The 11772-nt window shown below is 33.5% G+C and overlaps 1 non-coding gene across 1 annotated transcript; it reads right to left on the bottom strand.

Moving 5' to 3' along the window:
• Positions 1-9787: 9787 nt before the first annotated feature.
• On the bottom strand, positions 9788-9889 carry LOC136216136 (small nucleolar RNA R71). The gene has a single exon (XR_010683129.1). It is a non-coding gene; the product is annotated as a small nucleolar RNA R71 (small nucleolar RNA).
• Between the last annotated feature and the right edge of the window lie 1883 nt (positions 9890-11772).

Below are 11772 nucleotides of genomic sequence, written 5' to 3'. Positions count from 1 at the left end.
ATTCCTTTCGATGAACTAAATGACACCTAAATCTGATGTAGATTAATTCAGGATGAGTTAGTTTTAATCGTAAACTAACAAAATGTTCTTCTCTAGCTAAACTAGAAGGAGTGAATTCCGGATTTTACGGTATAAATCCGTAGGAAATCAAAGATCCCCCATTGTTGAAGGTTAAAACCTTAACAAACACTTCTTGAAGAAGATGATAAAAATTATATTGATAAAAGTTAAAGATTACAATAGAAAGAAATATATTTATATCATCTCAAAAACCTAATTGTCAAATTACATAAAAGGGCAAATTACATAACTAATTAAAAATATAAAGATAATGGTAAATTGGGGTAAATGTAAGGGGTGACATGAGTGTAAATATGGAGTGAAATGAGTTGTAATTAAGGAGTGACAGATTTATAAATAAGGATGAAGCTGGAGTAAGGAGCAAAGCTTTTTAAGTGAATCCACTCGGATCGTAATTATTTAATTTCACGCGGAGCATGGAAAATCCACTCGGAGCGTGGATTGGCCGTTGATCTTTTAAGTGACATTCCTTCGGATCAGACCATCATCCACGTGGAGCGTGGGTCTTATTTTGGTCCCTTTACACACTTGATTATTCGTGTTTGGTTCCTCCTCCGACTTTCCTCGTCCGGATTAGATCTTCAAAGGAGATGCTCCGCATCATCATCTTTGCTCGATTTTCTGTAACTGATTCGATTTCATCTTTGCTCGATTTTCTGCAACTAATTTTGACTTGTTATGAGCTTGGTACTCACTCCAATTTCCATTCCATAATGGTACTTCAATTTCGTTTGTGCTGCAATTCCATTTGATCACTGGCTCACTAATCAACACACGAGACAAATTTCAGCTCCAAGTCTGTACGAATTATCACTCATTTTTACTTCCAAATATGTTTCTTAATTTCGTTTTTTCGTTCGCATAATCCTTGTTTTAGCTTTCAATTGCTCTCAATTCCAGCATCACACACAATTTTGCTAATATAATTGATGTAACTTTTACTTGTAATTTACTGTTGTCTTTTCTAATTCAAGAATTAAAAAATCAACACAAAAATATTTATAAATATTTTTTATAAATTGAGTTGATTTTATTTTTATAGTCGCTATTAATTGAGTTAGTTAACCTTTTTATAGTGGAGTTAGGAATTCAAGAGGGATTTTTTAATTCTTGAATCATTCGCTCAATTTTTTTTTCTAGAAATTAAGTTTAAAACACATAATAACAACCTAAAAATATTAAAATTAATGGGTTAAGGTGTAAAAATACCCCTAACATTTTGGGTTAGGAGCAATTTTACCCATAACATCTAAAATGATGCAATTTTAGGGTCTATTACGACACTTTTTTAACAACACTTTTTGACATATGTCTTAATATTTTAAAATTTAACCACATTTTCGTACTTGTGTCGATTTTTACCTTATTAACGACACTTATTATTATTTGATGGTACGTTTTAAAAAATTAACCACGCATGTAAAAAAAGCATCGGTATTTTTTTATGTTAACAACATTTTAAAATTTACGTCATAAAAAGTATCCCAATATTTTAATTTTTTTTATCCAATATTTAAAAATTACTCTCGACTAATGGTGGTTGTATTTTTTTTGTAACTTATCTCATTTAACTATTTTTTGTCAATATTTATTGTATCCTATTGATTCTTCACATACCTTTATTTATATCTAAATTTTTTTTATGAGATATTTTTATATCTTTCAAATTTATCATATACTTGGATTTATTTCCTTTTTCTTTCTTTACGGTAGATATGTAAATATAATTATGATCCATCAATTAACTTTTAAATTTTTAAATTTGAAAATCAACTTAATTATCAATGTATTACTATTTCTTATGAAATTAAACAATACAAGGAAAACAGAATAAACAGGAAAAAAAACAGGGGGAATGGAACCAAGTCAAGATGATTCGATGTCTCACCCATTCCACGGATGCATCCATTCACATTCAACTCTCGAGTTGGACAAGCTTCCAAAGTGGACTTCGTTTTCGTATTAGGAGAACTCTTCAAAGCTGTAAGGATGTATCGGACTCTGCCTTTATGTATGGTGTAGGTGTTGCTTCTTCCCGCATGTGAGACGTCACAATCAAATTGACATAGCCTACCTAGTAGCACGTGACAAGCATCCATCTCCATAACATCACATATAGCTTCATCCACACCGACGAGTAACTTGAAGTTTTTCCACTTTGTTGACCCAACCAATGCAGTAAGGTCTAGGATGTGGCTTGATGAGTGTCGAATTTACCAAAAATAAAATACCTACTCTTGGAATCCAAAAACTGTAGTAAATAAAATAAATAATAATAATAAAATAGGAGAAAAATTAAATAGTTGAGAAATATATATGAGAAAGATTCCAGCTAGAGGTTAGGTTTGAGTCTTGAATTGAACAATTGATCATCGATCATAGAAAATATAAATTTCAACCCTTCAAATAAATTAGTTATGGTTATTAAAAAGCATTAACAACCTATCTCTTCTTACCGATTGGACAATTAAGAAAAGCTTATTAATTTTCTCTAATCAATTAAATAGTTCCAAACAAGCTTCGGAATTTAATTTGATTGAAAGCATTAAAGTATGATTAGAGATATCAATTCTACTCAATCACCACTAAAGCAGGATTATTTAAAGCATATCGATTACATTCACAACATAGGTTAAAAGCTTGTCCACAATTAACTATGTTATTTGCTACTTGCATTAGTGATGATGCATGAAGATCCCTTGATATTTTTTCTTTTGATATTTTTTATTGTTATCTCTGGGTGTGTCTTCTTTAATGTGTGTCCTCCTAAATATGGTTCTGATTGTCTCTTTTTATAGCTTTCACAATTGTGCCTCTTGGCTTTAAAGAGAGAGAAAAACTGACTCTTATTAATTCCTCATAAAAATATTAAGAGAAACTTTCCTTTAGAATTAAACTCTAAAAGAAACTCCCTTTTAGAATTAAACTCTAAAAGAAACTCAGCTTTAGGATTAAACTCTAATTAGGACTATTTAAGAAAATCCTAATAGAGTTAACATCTCATAAATATTATATATGTTAAGAATCTCATAACATAAGTCATCAATTCTCCATTAAATGCTCATTGATCCACAGGCATAGGTTATGACAGATCATCATTTGAAACTCCTTTTCAGCACATGACTTGACAAGTTTCTTCAAATTCTCTTTAAACTCCATAGAATCACCATTTTAACCATCAATTGGAAATTCAGTCTCAAAAATACCGACAAAACAAAAAACAAAGTAAACTTGCACCTAAACAACAAAACTAAAACTAAACCCTGAGGAATTAAGATATAAAAATATGTATAAATATGGACCTATCAAAATTCCCACACACTAAACCTTGTTTGTCCCTAAGCAAGAACAAAACTAAAACCAAATACAAAAACAATTATCAATATCCTCCAAAACTATCAAATTCGAATTACCAAGCATTATGGAAATGAATCTCAATAATAATCAAAACATCAGAAGTTTTCACAGTTAATTTTGTATTCAATAGTTAAGTAAGACATCAAGTTCAACAATGCTATCGAAATCAAATACACAAAGCTTGATAACTCTCACAAGGTGGTCACTCAATTCACACACGTGTTTAGGGAAAAATATACTTGAAGCTCTCGATTCTATACAAGGAATGAACTACTATGAATTTGCACTTCAATCTAATCTCGACCACTTTGTTATATAATCAAAACAAAAATCCGAAGGTCTTTGAAAGGGTTATAACGGGGTTAGGGTTAAAGGTATGGAAAATGAGAAAATTTAGGCTAACAATCAAAAAAATTAGCAAGCAAGTCAAAAGAAACTAAATCTATTAACATCTGCACTAGAAAGGGAAGAAAGTTTACCAAAACTGAATATATATTTTTTTCAAACTTTTCTTCTTCTTCTTTTCTTATTTTTTTTCATTTTTTTTTCTTTTTTTATGGATTTTTTTTATTTTGTTTTTTTAGAATAGAAAAGGAACAAAAGTTAGAACAAACTTGGTTGTTAAAAAGATGTGAAACAAAACAGCCAACAAAGAAAAGACGAATTCAGCTGTCAACTATTGGTGACAAACAACTGATAAACAAAACTGAGAATTTATTTCTTTTGAATAGAAGTGAATAAACAAAAGATGAGAACGAAATTGGCTGCTAAAAAGATGTGAAACATAACATCTAACAAACAAGAGACAAATTCAGCTGTCAAATATCGATGACAAACAGCTGATAAACAAAAGTGAGAATTTATTGCTTTTGAATAGAAACGAAAAATAAGACTGACTGCCGAACTTTTGAAGTGCAACAGACAAAATTTCAGACATCCTTGACTTTTATTTTTGATTTTTTTAAAGGAGGAACCTCCTTTCGAATGATATGAGCATATAAGAACAATGACTAGTGCAGACATTTTATGGAAAAAAACTTGTAGAGCTAACTTGCTTACCAACTCTTAAGATTAAGGGTAAAAGTTAGTGTTTGGCTAAAAAGGAAAACAATTTAGTGTGTACAACAAAGAAAAGGTTAAATGCTCAAACTTGGCTATATAAGAGATAAAAATGAAAAATGGTTAGGCTATTTAAGTCAAGTGGTTATTCACACATAATAAAAAAATTGGAGCAAATGTTAAACGTTGATGTTGTTTAAGCAAATTTCTCCATTGGCTCAAAAGGTCACAGAAATTGAGGGTAATTGTACCAAGATTTGCATACTTTTCAATCAATTTGACCGCTTCAGTTAAAATGGATTACTCAAAATAAAGACTACCAAATCAACTGTTACTAAGTCCAACACTCATCATAAGTTTTAATTGATTTTGATAATATGAGCTAATTAAACTATCAAGTTAAGGAGAATATGATGAACACGATTTGACTAAAACACAAGCTAACTAAATGCAAATGAAAACACAAAAAACAAACTAAACATAGAGAACTCAATTTAAAATGAAGACTAAAAATGAAAATTTTCTCCAAAACACCTCTCCCCCACACTAACACACACATTGTCCCTAATGTGCAAAACACAAGGACACAAATTTATTTTTGAAAATGAATTTAAATAAAACAAAATTAAAATAAAGTAAAAGGATAGAAATTTTGGTTGCCTCCCAAAAGAGCGCCTTTATTTATCGTCTTTGGCTAGACATTATGCCAAATACTCAAGTAATTCCAATGGCATTTTTGTGTTCCTTGAAGACCTTAATCAACACTTCCTCTTGTATTCCTTTTGGTATGATCACCGGAATGGTTTCATTATCACCTAGATACACAGCCTTGAATTTACCAATTACGGCCTCAGATTCTATCTTAGGATCACATTTCTTACACAAAACCTCTTTGAGCTCCACTTGCAATGTTTCTTCAGAAAATTTACTGTCAAAAATCTTATGCATGGGATTAGCAGCATCATTAGCTAAATTAGAAGCTACATCACATGGAAATTTCATAGCTTTATATATATTAAATTTACTCACTTCATCATTCAACTCTATAGTGAATGTACCTTCATGCACATTAATTATAGCTTTAGATGTTTTAAGGAATGGTCTCCCTAAAATAATTGGTGAAGACTTAGGAAAATCATCATCATCCATATCTAAAACATAAAAGTCCGCAGGAAAACCCAAACCATTAACTTGCACAAGTACATCTTCTAGCACCCCATCGGGATAAGTATTAGTTCTATCGGCCAATTGAATTATTACGCTCGTTTCTTTTAGAGGTCCAGCATTTAAAGATGCATAAATAGAACGTGGCATAACATTAATTGAAGCTCCTAGATCCAACATAGATTTTCCAATTCTAACATTTCCTATCTTGCAAGAGATAGAGAACATACTTGGATCTTCACATTTAGGAGGAAGTTTATTTTGAATTATCGTAGAAACATTCTCCCCTACACTTATCCTTTCATCACCTCTCAATTTCTTCTTGTTAGTACACAAATCTTTAAGAAATTTAGCATAACGAGGAATTTGTTTAATTGCTTCAAGAAGAGGGATATTTATCTGAACTTTTCTAAACAAGTCTAATACCTCTTTCTCTTCATCCTCCTTTTTAGATTTTGAAAATCGACTTGGGAATGGGGGAGGAATTACAATGGGTGGTGATGGTGTTTCCTTTAAGGTCGGCTTAGGAATGGCCTCCTCTCTTTAGCTCTTTTTCCATAACTTGCTTTGAGATTGATTTATCATGTGATTGCACTTCTTTGCCACTCCTCAACGTGATAGCACTAACATTCTTTCTAGGATTCACCTCGGGTTGGGATGAAAGATGCCCATAAGCTTGAGATTCCAACTTGCTTATTGAAGTTTCCATTTGGCTCATCTGGTTCTCCAAGTTCTGGATGCTCGTCTTGGTATCTTGTTAGAATGTCAAAGTATTTTGCTGAAATTGTTGCACATTTGTAGCCATAGCAGTAACAATTTGTTCCAAAGTCATACCTTGCTTAGGAGGAGCTTGGTGTATAGGAACTTGTGGTATAGGTTGGAAACCTTGTTGTTGGAAATTGTTGTTCTTTGGACTATAACCAAAGTTTGGGTGATCTCTCCATCCGGCATTATAAGTAGGTGAATATGGGTCATATCTCCTTTGATTTTTGCTGATTTTGAAAATTCCCCATAGCATTGACTTGTTCTTCCTCTTGGAGAGTGTGACAAACATCAGTTGGATGGTCGGGACTCGAACAAATTCCACAAGTTTTAACTTGTTGAGTGTTTCCCAATAATGCTTTCTGCACAAGTGAAGTAAGAATATCAAGTCGTTTTTCAACTCAAGAGCTACTTACCTCATTCACTTTAATTTCAGACACATCTTGGCGAGAGCCAAACTGTTGAGCATTCACAGCAACTCTTGTAATTAGATTCCTTGCTTCAGTGAGAGTTTTGTCCACTAAGGCTCCACCACTAGCAGCATCTATCAGATTCCTGTCAGACAAGATTAGACCTTCATAAAAATATCGAATTAAAAGTAGGTCACTTATCTGATGGTTGGGACAACTAGTACACAATTGATTGAATCGTTCCCAATATTCATGAAGATTTTCTCCAGTGATTTGGCAAATTCCAGATATATCCTTTCGGATTGAAGTAACTCTTGAAGCTGGAAAAAACTTCCCAAGGAATTGTTTTTGCATCTCGGTCCATGTATTGATGGATCGAGGTGGGAGATAATACAACCAGTATTTGGCTTTATCCGTTAATGAGAATGGAAAAGCACGCATTTTGACTTGCTCCACTGTGACATCCCATGGTTTCATACTAGAACACACCACATGTAGCTCTTTAAGGTGCTTGTGTGGATCTTCACCTGAAAGACCACGGAAAGTAGGCAATAAGTGTATTAAACCAGATTTTAATTCAAAATTTACCTCTAGATCAGGGTATTCAATGCAGAGAGGTTGTTGGACTGTATCCTGATTGTCCAAATTTCTGAGAGTTTGTTCTGCCATTTCGATTTCTTCTTCGAATTCACTTGATGAATCACTAGCTGATGAACTGGATTCTGAAGAATTGTTAAGCCCAAAATATACCTAAAATATCATTAGTATTTACATCAGTTCAGCTACGAATTTGTGCTATTTATAACTATTTAGAATGCTTTTACTCTCGAATATGTTTCTTTCTTATAAGGTACTAAATATTTGGTAAAATCCAAATAGGAACGAAAAGAGCTTAAAAACAGAATAAAAACCCTATAAAAAGAGTCAAAAACAACGAAGATCAATTACACCTAAACGAGGACAAAGACGAAGTCAGAAACAGAAGAAAATGTCACATTCTCGGTTGAGGAAACAAGATTCTCGGTAGAGAATTTACAAAAGCCGCGACCGAGAATCTCAAATTCTCGGTCGCGACACGCGTTTTTCAGCATCTCCTTCCCATCGTTTGAAGACCAAATAATTGCTCCCCCATTCTCGGCCGAGAATTAAATATTCTCGGTAAGTGCAGAAATTCCTCCAAGTACAATGAACACATGTTTAATTCAAAGAAACACGTTCGTTCGGGTGGATAAAGACGTCCCTTCACAACGGATATGATCCTTCACAACGGACACGACACTTCAACCACGACTCTTCAACATCTATAAATAAAGAGTTGATGGAGAGTTGGAGATATATAGAAGAAGGAGATTAGTATAGAATTTATGCAGAAATTCCGAGTCAAGTGATTCAGAATTTAGATTTCATTTCTGTAAAAAGCAATATGATGTACACACATTGTTTATTCAATAATTACAAACACAGTAGCGTTTAGATTTGTTCATATTAGTTTACATTTTGGTAGAGGTCGACCGCATCCCTATTACGAAGTTACAACGAGAAGATTGAGTAGATAATCCGCCCTGAGTCTGACAAACTCTAACGAAACCCAAGGAAAGGATTGACAACCCGTTCACTTGCAAGTCGTGAAATGTTTTCATGCTTCTTGTTCTCTGTAAACTTGTATAAAATTTATATTTCATCTAATAAAGTCTGTTCTATTCGATAGATTTTCATGCAGCACTTTCGTAAAGGATCCGAAGTGGATTGTCGGTGTTTTCATTAAAACGTAGTTTAATTCAAAATCTTTACAAGGAAACTTTGTTGAACACTTAGACAAATTGATATCTTGGTAGAGTTTTAATTTGGTTAAGGTAGCGATCTAACCCGACCGTAGGAGGATTGACTACAGTTCAAAGCCTAAAAATTAGAGGTTCCGTCATTTATTTCATCGTTATAATTTATACAAAGTTTAAAGTTGTTTTCTTTGCTTAATGCAAACGAATACACTTGTTTACTTTTCTAAAGAACTAAACAATCCTGTTTTGTAAATTCATTCATAAATCAGAAGTATTTTCTAACATCTTTATACTCTAATCTAATTCTCATTCTAGCAATTTCAAAACCAAATCCCATCTAACGATTTTCCATATTATAAATCTTAAAAGTATAGTTAACCAATTCAAAATAAGTTTTTGTTAAAAAACGTTCCCTGTGGGATCGATATTTTTATTACTACAAGCGTATACCGTGCACTTGCGGAAATCGCTCAACAAGTTATTGGCGCCGTTGCCGGGGAACGCCAAATTTTTTGACAAAAATTTAGATTTTTCATGTTTTATTTCGTATCTAGGTTTATTTATACTTATTCAAAATTTTATATTTTACTTATTTCAAATTACTACATATTTATTTTTCAAATTCTGTTTTGAAGGTAGTTTCGGTTCGTGCGAAATTTCAAGTTCATGCGCAGTTCTCGAAGTTCAGGCATTCCACCAAAACCGCTAGACCCAGAAATTAAAAAGACTCTTAAGAAGAACAAGAAAAACAAAAACAAAAACAAAAACAAAACTCCAATAAAAACTAGAATTACTGAGCCAGAAATTATGGCTACGCTTATGGATTACGCTAGGCCAAGAGTGGCCGGTGTAACAAACAGCATAGTTAGACCCCAAATAAATGCAAATCAATTTGAGATTAAGCCAGCATTGCTTAATATGTTACAAAATAACGTAACATTTTACGGGTTACCTAACGAAAATCGTAACACCCATTTGACAAATTTCTTAGAAATTTGTGACACTTTTAAAATAACAAATGTGACTGCGGAAGCAATCAAACTTTACCTTTTTCCTTTTACTTTGAAGGATCGAGCTAAAGAATGGTTAACTTCTATGCCAGCCGCAACATTTGAAACTTGGGAACAATTAGCCCAAGCATTTTTATCAAAAAAATTTCCTTTAGCAAAAACCGCAAGATTCATAAAAGAGTTAACATTTTTCTCTCAAAATGATAATGAAACTCTTTATGAGGCTTGGGAACGTTTTAAAGAACTTCAACGTTTATGCCCACGCTGTTGAAACACCTTTCCACAAGATTTTGATTTGACAAAATCATCCATGATTAAGAGGCAATTAAATTTAGATGCTTTAATTTAATTGTACTAATATGTTTGTTGAATCTTGAGTGCAAAAATATATAAGGTAAAAGACAGGACAAAAGTCAGCACAAACAAAGCTAAGTAGCAAAGAACTCAACATGACAGAATAGAAGCTGAGTGGAGTTAAAGGTCAGAAACAAAACAAAGCTGACTAAAGCTGAAGACCTCGTCAGGAGCGTTTAAACAAAACGGAGCTGACCTTGGTGGAACTCAGCATGAACCATGAACAAACGGAGCTGAGTATTCATCAGGACAGCATGAAGGATCCGTTCTACTAAAAGACAAAGTCTGCCAATCATCTGCACCAATAATTGGAACCTCGAAGATACTTAAGAAGACTGATTCCGAGAGTCATGGGACGTTGGATTATTGGAAACAGACAACTGTCACAAACAAACAAAAAAGACGCTAAAAGACAACCTGACGCCTAAAGTAAAACAGAAGCAGGGAATGGTGTGCAGTCTGAAGATTTCCAGAAAATGTTCCCCAAAAGAGCCGTTTTGGTTGCAACGGTCAAGACATTTCAAACAATCAAGTCCACAGTTTTCCATCTATAAAAAGGACAATCGAAGAACCAAAATACACAGAAGATAGAAGCATAAAAAGAAAAATACAAGAGAGAAAGTTTCAAAAGCACTCAAATACAAAAAGAATCTTACACCCACGTTTCTATTCTATGTGTAAATGCTAGATTGAGTTGTAATCATTTAAAGTGTTCTTTAGTTCAAAAAGGAACAAGTCTGTGATCAATAGCAATATTGAGAGAGTAAAGCTGAGAGCTAAGTTGTAAGCATTTCAGTAGTAAAGAAATCTAGGTGCTGGGTTGTAGCACTTAGTAGGAGTTGAGTAGACGAATAGAGGAAGGTACTCTTGCATATTCAACTGCCTTGTAATTGGTTTGTGCTCTACCATTTAAAGAGCTCAGTATTGGATTCAAAAAGCCCGGAGGAATCTGGGGACTGGACGTATGCAGAAAGGTTGAACCAGGATAAGTGATACTGAGTAATCTCTGAACTCTCTCTTATATTGTATGTGTTGTTTGTTAAATTTACTCAGCATATAAATTGCCTAAGCTGACCTTGAGTAAATAAGTGGTGCTGAGTTAGAAGCTGACCTTCAAGAGTGTCAATTCTCAACTCACAAGAAGACAACTTTAGTCAACATCTGATTAAATCTGTCTTCGAACATATCTCACCAAGCTGACCAAAAGCAGAGTTAACAAACTCTCAAAAATTACTTCCAGTCAGCTTAATTAAATCTTGAAAAAGTTATATTAGTTCCTAACCCCCCCTTGGAACTAATTATCAGGGACCAACAAGTGGTATCAGAGCCAAAAAGCTTACTACTCAGAGATTTAACAATCTTGAGCTGATCCCTAAAAATGGGTGAGAATAGCACTCGTTTCCTTCCTGGAAACCAAACAACACAGATACTCCCTGAGGGATTATCAATCACTAGACCACCCCTATTCTTTGGATCGAATTATACATTCTGGAAGAATAGGATGAAGAACTTTATTCAAGCCACAAACATGAGTGCATGGCTTGCAATTGTTCAAGGTCCACATGTGCCATACAAAACTATTAACAATGAGAAAATTGTTAAGAGTGAGGCTGAGTGGACAGAGGATGACCTCAGAAAACTACAAAATAATGCTTCAGCTATAAATATGCTTCACTGTGCGTTAGATGCTGCAGAATACAATAAGATTTCAGGTTGTGAGTCAGCACAGGAGATCTGGAAGAAGCTTGAAGTAACCTATGAAGGCACAAGCAAAGTTAAAGAGTCTAAAGTCAATCA

The sequence above is a fragment of the Euphorbia lathyris genome, chromosome 1 (genome assembly GCF_963576675.1).
Source record: "Euphorbia lathyris chromosome 1, ddEupLath1.1, whole genome shotgun sequence".
Lineage (NCBI taxonomy): Eukaryota > Viridiplantae > Streptophyta > Magnoliopsida > Malpighiales > Euphorbiaceae > Euphorbia > Euphorbia lathyris.
Note: the sequence above shows the minus strand (reverse complement) of the source record. Positions and strands in the feature narration are given on the sequence as shown.